The sequence below is a fragment of the Pteropus alecto genome, unplaced genomic scaffold (genome assembly GCF_000325575.1).
Source record: "Pteropus alecto unplaced genomic scaffold, ASM32557v1 scaffold43, whole genome shotgun sequence".
Classification (NCBI taxonomy): domain Eukaryota; kingdom Metazoa; phylum Chordata; class Mammalia; order Chiroptera; family Pteropodidae; genus Pteropus; species Pteropus alecto.
Window position 1 is genome coordinate 3,512,555 of NW_006435764.1, and position 8,277 is coordinate 3,520,831.

Consider the following 8,277-nt stretch of genomic DNA (forward strand, 5'->3'; position numbering starts at 1 on the left):
GCAGCCGGCGTCGGTGCAGCAGGCCTCGCCCGCGGCCCTCCAGCCCCCGGTGCTGGATCGCAGCTCGCTCACTCCGCCGCCTCCACTGCCGCCGCCGCGCATCCGCTCCCGGACTTGGTAAGGCCGGGCGCAGGCCGAGAGCCTCCGGGAAGGCTGATGGGCGCCGCCCTGCGGGCTGTGCCGGACTCGAGGGCCAGGAGCGCGCGGGGGCCTGCGGGGCACCCAGACCCAGGCGGAGGGTGGGGGGCCGCCGCCGGAGGTGGGCGCAGAGGAGAACCCCAGCATCCCCCTTGGACGGCGGATCAATAGAGAAGCCGGAGCAGAGTGGGGACCCCCCACCCCCACAGTGGCTTGGGTCCGGGGATCCTCAATGGGGTCGGTCTGCTCGTGGGCAGGTCCCGTGCGCCAGCGGGAGGGATGCCCTACCCTCCAGACTTGGCAAGATGCCTCCGGCCCGGGGTCTGTCAGGCTGCGGGTCCCTTCCCCGCCCCATCTCACCCGCCTCCCCAGGACTGGATTGGGTCTGGGGTCAGCCCGAGGGTCGGTCGACCCGCAGGCAGGTACAGTGCAGGAGGCGGAGGATGCTTGGTTCCCTGGGCTTCGCGGGTGCCTCCGGCCTGGGGCCACTTGGGCCACCGGCATTCTTCCCTATGATGCAACTGCCCTGCCCGGAATGGCTTAGGTCTGCGGATACGATAGTCCCCCGAAGGAGCCAAGGGGCGCTCGGACCTCGCGCGGCTGACCCCGTCCGCAGTGCACCAGTCGGGACACGCCCTTGGCGCGGGATAAGGGCGCTGGGCCGGGGCCCCAGCTTGCGAGTGCCCGCACCCTCTCCCTTGCCTCTCGGGGTCCAGGGAGGGTGGGCGAGAAGAACCTGCCCAAGGTCGTTTGGGACCCCGGAGCTGCAGCGCCAGTAGGGGGGGCGTCACGTGACCAGGCCCGGACGAACCTGGCCTGCGACCCTGATGCGGCCATTCCCTAACCCCAGCTCCCTCCGCGAGACAACAGCCAGCTTCTTTCGTTTTGTTGGAAAAGGCTGTGGGTCAGCGTCTTCAGAACGTAAAACGGTAGCTGGCTTTTATTGGAGCCGAAGGGAACCAAAATGAGGGCTGATTTTTTTTTTTTTTAACGCCGAAAGTTAAAAATCCCAAGTAATTAACCAGGTTGAATACAGAACAGATTTAAAATTCTCAACTCTGAATATGCTTTAGGCCCTCTATGCTCCACTCCATGTATTATTAAAATAAAGGAAGTTTTGGTAGGAAACTGGTAACTTTGTAAGTTACCGAACACAATGAAAACCAATCTAAGCTTTTGAAACTTGTATTTCTTTACACTATTTTCTTGCAACAAGCGTCCTGTTTCTGGTCATTCCAGATATTCAAGCATGTTTGTTTCCTTCTACACCACAAATCAAATGGAAAAAAAAAAAATGGCCGAACTTACTGGTCTTTAATTTATCCATCGCTCAACCCCTTTCCAAATTATTTAAGGCGATTTGCAGGGAGTGTGACGTAAATACGAGGACATTAATGCTGATAACACGAGTCGCGCAGCGAGGGCGTGTGTGTGATAGGAACTGAACGCCGCATTTGGAGTGTTCTGCTTCTGTGCGCCCCGGGGGCTCTTTTCGAATGCAAATAACCGGTTTCCTTCCTAAGCTGCAGTGGCTAGACCTGACCTTGCACACTGATCTCCATCCGAACAGCTGTTGGAATCAGACAAAACGGGGCCGTCTTTAGGAGTGCACATCCTTTGTATCAGAGTGGCAGAAACTGGCATCATGCACAGACCAAAATAATCTTTCGAGTTTGTTCTGAAAACAAGCGGCCCAACCCGGAGACGACGGGAAGAAACTTGGCGTGGCTGCCGCCCTTGGCCCTGGCCGGGACCAGTGGTCACCGAGCGGTCAAACTGGGCCCTCCAGGGAGTCCTGGGGCGAGGGCCCGCGCTTACGCAATCCCAGCACCGCGTGCCCATTCATAGAAACACCATTAATTTTTCCCTGGGCATCTGCAGCGAGCCCCTTCCGGACGCGCTTCAGGCTCGCGGGGACGAGGTGCTGGGTTTCTGCTGTGTGATGTCATCAGGCGCAGTAAGCCCTTAACTGCCCCCAAGGCTGACCACGCAGAACTCGGCCTTCCCACGAAGAGGCGCTGCGTTTCGCACACTGTCGCCGGGGCGGCAGGGCCGGCGACGCGCGCCAGCTAGCTCCGGAAGGTCTCCCCGGGCACTGCTGGTGGAACAGGATCTGAGCGGCCCGGGCGCGCCAGGCCGGGGGCGGGGCTCGCGGTAACCTTTCCCCTACTTTTCTGAGCGGTCACGTGACTGCCGCGCGCGGTGGGGGAGGGAGGGCGGAGCGCGCGGGGCGCCGCTGCTGGCGGAGCCTGCGAGGACGCGTTCCAAGCGGGCTGTTCTGACGCAGCCTGAACTGCAAAGGCGGTGGGAAGGTGGGAGCCGGAAACGCTCTGGCCCGCGGCTGGTTCTGTATCTTGATCGCGAGCACTATTTTTTCCTTTGTTGGAAAAAATGTTTAGTCACTCTCCTGGTTATTATTGGCAGGCCAGAGTGCTCTTGCCGGTGGAAGCCCGGACTGGAATTCCGGAAGAATTGGTGCTTTTGAGAAGAAAATTGTGGCTCAAGCTAGTATGTTTAAAGTGTGTTTCAGAGAGAATCTGCCTCATACTGTAACGAGGCCTCTATTTTGTGGCTTGAGCCAGGTTCAAGTCCAGCGAGGACCTTTCTGTTTTAAAAATAAGTAAGACAAGCACTGGGTACAGAGGGAAATGCGGTGCATGTGGGAGTACTGGGCAGAGCTGGCCCTCTCCAGAAGCCACCGCTGTTAACAGTTACTCTGATGATTCTAGAAACAGTCTAGACTGTATGGGGCATGCTTTAAAAAAAAAACAACAAACTTACTTAATACAAGTAAGGAATGTTTTCTGCTTGTTGGATTGTAATATTTTGTTGCCTTTTGTGAACTTCACCTTCTACCCTAAGCAAATATTAGGTGGACCTTGTGTTCCCAGCAGGCCCTGAACTGAGGACAACTTGACGTGTCCACCTTTACTTTTTTGTGTGGCTCGTTCTTAATGTCCCGGACTGCTCTTGGAAGTTAATGATTGAAGTGCTGCTGAGTGAGGCCTGCCTCTCGGGTTGTAGGGTAGGGTGGTCACAGAGGGTTGTGGGCCAATTCTCAAACGGAAAGGAATCTCCTGGACTGCCCACGTGTGGTTCACCCATCCATCCCAGAAACCTGAGGTTCCCCCTGGATTCTTCCAGAACGTCCGCTACGCCCCACCTGCTATTCTTCCCAGATGGCTCCTCCCTGTTTCCATGAGCCAGAGCAGAATGTTCGAGCCCCCTAAGGCGGGAGTTTTCTGGGGCACAGGAAGTCCGTGGGAGGGAAGCAAGAAGCAGTGGTCAGGGATGTGTGGACTAGAGACCAGCAGCTTCGTTCCTTCTCCAAATCAAGGGGTCAGCGACCCCTCCTCCCGCCAGTCCCGGCTTTCTGTGGGGTCCCCCACAGGCTCAGCAATCAGCACTCCGTGTTATGAGTCCCTGGAGGAAGCTCTGTGAGGACAGGGACATTGGATTAATTCCCTCTCTCTAGGCTCTTTTGCCTCTTAATTTAAAAAGAAATACGTGTTTGTAATAAAAACAAAATAACCTTGCTTTTACGAAACGGTCATAGGCTCTAAGTCAAACTTTGCTTTTTTCTGTGAATTCTTTCGTTTATAAAATTATGCATTTATCACCGATTTTCCCAAATGTCAGGTCCTCTACTGCCCTTTAAAAATATTTAACGCGTGCCGTTTTGATGTCCAGTTTTTACAAGCACACCTTGTTGGGCAATGCGAGGTCTAACCAGGTGTACTAAAAATAAATCCGCAACACCGCGGAAAGTTACGTGTCCCGGACTAGTAGTGGAGGCCTCAGACCTGGCGTCAGACCCGGGCGTCGGGGCGTGGGAAGAAGGGCGGAAGTTTGCATTCTCCGAGGCCGGTGTGCAGCACGAGCTACCTCTGGGAAAGAACAGAGAAAGTTCCCGCAGTGAAGACCTCATGCCGGGTTGGGCCCGGCACTTGTCCTCCTCCCGTTGCCGTGACGTGTGGCCATACAGACGTCCCTGACTCAGGATGTTTTGACTCAGGATTTTTCGCCTTTGCCATGGTGTGAAACAATCCACGTTCCATAGAGGCTGCCCTTCGAATTTTCTGTTTTTCTCTTTTCCTGGACTGGCGGCAGGCGGATGCTGAGGCTGGGCAGCGGCCACGAGCCACAGCTCCCCATCCGCCTCGGGTCTCGAATGTCAACAACCGATGTGTCCCCAGTGTTTTTTGGACGTTTTGTTCTGGGCACGTTGTAAGCAGGCTAAGCTAGGGAAGCTCTGATGTTCGGTAGATTCAGCATATTGAATGCATTTTCGACTAAATGATATTTTCAACTTAACGAGGGGCTTATTGGGATGTAACCCCATCGTAAGTCAAGGAGCATCTGTACTTTACATACCAGGAGACAGATCTTGTGAAAGGTGATGACATTTGCTCAAGGGGACACACACACACAAACACACACACACACACACACACAGACACACACACAAATGAGTAAGTAGCAGAGCTGGAGTTTCACCTGGGATCTGTGTTCTCCGAAGCCTGTGCCCCCTCCTTTTCCTGGCTGCCTCCCCAGGCCGCTGTGCAGGCAGAGGGCCGGGGTGCGGTGTTGGCATCACCCACCCCTGTGCCCACTGGACGTGATGCTGAGTCAGCCATGCACGTGCCTCGGTTTCCATGTCCTCGTTGTGAAGCGGTGCCTCTGACACCTGTCATTCTGTCACACGGGGCTTTTATGAGGACCCAGTGAGAGGCCAGATGTGAGCGTAGTTTCGAGGGTTCGCGATGAATGCAGGTGCTGGCAAACAGCGCCATGGCTGTGGGCAGCTTCGATGGATGTGACAGCACTTTGCTTTCCCCGGGTTGGAAGGTGTGGTTTGATAAGTTCATTGCACTTCTGGGTGCAAAGGGGAATATGGGGCACCCCCATGGTTTTAGGAGCATTTGTGGGAACAGCACCCTGGGATGAGGAGAGGTTCAGGGACCCGTTCGGGTGGGCACACGCCTCCCCCAGCAGCCCGCAGTCCTGTGGTTGCAGCCCTGGGCAAGGAAGCCCTTTCTTCTGCGTGGGCCTGAGTAGGCAGCGCTGGGAGTCAGGGTCGCCAGGACGGTGTTTCCTTTATGAGAACGTGACCCTCGGTGACCTCTCCCCAATTCTGGCCAAGACCTCATTTCTCTATTTATCTGATCACCCGGTACGTGTCAATGTACAATATGAGGCTTAGATTCGAGTTCGTTTTATTTTCATGGCGTGTCGGCAGGCAGAAGCCGTGTTGTTTTTCGAGAACTGTGAAAAAAAGCGTAATGATTCAGAATTCCCTTTATAACCTGCCTTGACTCAACACATTCACTCTACAAATACACATAGTTTATTATAAGACGATTCGCTGCAGGAAATCAGCCACTTGGCCAGTTTAAATAATGCCAAGTGTCGCACGCTCAGTCATGAATTCGAGAGACAACGCTTCGTAAGTGAAAGTTCCTGCATCTCCTTGGACGTGAAGCCTCCGCCCGTCCCCAGAAACAGCGAGTGAGTTTTGAGTCTCACAGTCTTGCTTCTAAGATGCCTCCATCAGGTGCGGGAAATAACAGTTTGGATGTGCGTACGCACTTGCTGAAAAACCGCAGAGCGCAATTACTAGTGTCACACGCACCTGTCATTGACGACGGGGCTCACGGAGAGCACGCGGGGTGATGTGCGCCCACACACCGGTAGAGGGGGGCCGTTTCTTCATTTCTTTGTTACCGCTCATTTTTGCCCGCGCCTACCTTCTTGTCCTGATCGGCTGTGTCACAGAAGGAATAGTGAACACTGAAGAACAAGGAGGGACCGGCGAAGAGCCACCAGTGTTGCTGCACGGGCAGGTGTCAGGGAAATCCCCTGGGCTGGTGACTCCCTTCCAGAACCTTCCTGGTACTTTCCCAGATAGGCTTTGGACAGCAGTGCCGAGGCCAGCCTGGGTGCCTCCTTGGCAGTCATGCGTGACAGGGATGTGGTTGCCCCACCTTGGGGCCCGTCCCGGGGGACAACGCGCCAAATGGGACACTCCCACGCCTTGGTCACCAGACCTCAGGAGAAGATGTTGTGAGTGATAACTGCTCTGCCCTCTGGTAAAGATGGCGCTCCAGATTCTCTCCGTGCTGTGTCTCTCGGGAGTTTTCCCAGGGGTGGTGGCCCAAGTGTCCTCCAGCCTGTCTTTCTCCCCGAAAGGGGACACGGGCTGTGCTCCTGGAGGCCCTGCCTGGCATTCGTGCTGCACTAAGCTGCCCCTTCTTCCAAGGTTTCCAGCACAGTTGTTGGCGTCCCCACTACTTGAGTTGGCCTGCTGTCTGTCGGCTGAGCGTCCGCGGGAGGCAGGGCCTGCCACTCTGTGCCTGTGAATGGTGCAATTCCAGTGGGAAGATGAGCATGCGGATAATTTTAGAGTTGTAGTTACTGTATTTTATTGCTGGCTACATTCGCATGTTTTGGTTACAACAGAGGCACCTGATTTTGTATCTGTGTTGTAACTTTAGAAGTCTTAAGTGGAATCGTTAGCATAGACTGCCTACCCTTTCACTTGGTAGGTGAGCACGTGACCTTTGGAGTTGGACCTGAGTCCCACTTCTGCTGTTTGCTAGCAATGACCTTGGCCAAGCCTCGCCTTGGTTTTCTTATTAGGAGCAGTAGTACATATGTCCTGGGGTTCCAGTGGGAATTAAATGTCTAACGAAGCTAAAACAGGAACATGGTCTGGCAGATGCCAGAATTTAGTAGAAAGAATATTTTGTATCGTCATTGTTCATAGCACAAAAGTTCATCTGTGTGCCCATCTACCTACCAATACAGGTATCTACTGCCCTACAGCATCCGTAGATACTGGGAGATTATCTTTTGATCCATTGATTTTCAAAGCTAGATTGAAAGACTCCTGACAGCACAAAACTTAGTTACGCATTTCGGTTTCTTACAAAGACCATTTTCGTGACATGGCAAGTTTTCCTGTTTGTTTTATGTCAGGGAAATGGTTTCTACATCTCAGTTCCCGGGGCACGTCTTGAAGTCTGGCACCACCCTTTGCATTATGATGGTCATTCACCTCCCTTCGTCAATGGTTTCGGGACCCGGGGCACAGGGGGGATGGCATCCCAGCTGGGTCGGCCAGCACAGACCCGTCTTACGGATGGCTTCTTGATCACGTGGCCAGCATTAGGCTTTGCAGGCCTCTGATCTCGAAGGTTTTAGGTTAAAAAGGAATTGATTGTGAAAAACGACAAAGTGGACACAGGTGAGAAACACAGCACAGACCAGGTGATTGGCCGAGGATTTTGCGGGGGGGCATTGGGCAAAGCTATTAAAAATTAAGGTGCTCTTACTGAAAGTGAACGTGATGTCGCTGCGTTTCCCACCAGAACTGTTCCTTTGACATTCGGTGTTGGAGAAATGTCTGTGGGCCTCATGATTTGATTCAGACTCAAACAAGGTTGCCCGTCCCGGAGCAGCTTAAAAATGATGTTGGGAGATGCAGCGAATAACACAGTGACAGTCATCGGTCGGCGAGGGCAGATGACATTGCTCCATGTATGGGGTAGAATCCTCGTGTTTGGGGAATGTGGTTTCTGTTGATGTAAGAAACGTCCAAACCTGTAGAGAATTTTTATTAAGAGATTATTTGAGCCAAACGGACGCCCTATGCCGGGGAACAAGATGTCAGGTGCTCCAGAGAATGACACTTTTTGCAGTCTCTTTTGTGCATTTGAGATTAAGGAGGGGACAGAAGAAAGAACATGGCACTGTGAGGCAATCTCTACTTTCTCCCAGTACAGAAATCACGTCTGGTGAGTCAGATGGAGGCCCCACCTGGAGGGGTGGTTAACAAGGTTCTGAGCTCACTTTCTCTCTCCAGGGTGGTTACTTATTTCAAAGGTGTGTTGACTTAGATGAGATACTAAGTAACCGACAAGGCTTGCTTAAGACAAAGATGAAACCTTTCACTAAAAGATTATAGGCCTGAGTTGTGACTGCCCACCATGACCTGCCCAGGTAGGAATCGATGATCAGATCACCCTGTGAGGTTACTTTCCCTAGAACTCCCTTTTCTGGTCCACAGTTCAAAGGCTGAGCAGAGTGCTGCTCTAATTGAGGGGAGCCTGGCCGAGGGGACAGGGAGAACGACCTTGG

General features: G+C 53.5%; 1 protein-coding gene across 1 annotated transcript in view; it reads left to right on the forward strand.

Annotated features, from left to right (window-relative positions):
* The first annotated feature begins 6 nt into the window (after positions 1–6).
* Positions 7–8,277, forward strand: part of CPT1A (carnitine palmitoyltransferase 1A) — a 45,253-nt gene continuing 36,982 nt past the window's right edge. Inside the window, exon 1 of the mRNA XM_006911000.3 lies at positions 7–117. The gene's annotated coding sequence lies outside the window, so the exon portion shown is untranslated. The remainder of the gene's footprint in view (positions 118–8,277) is intronic.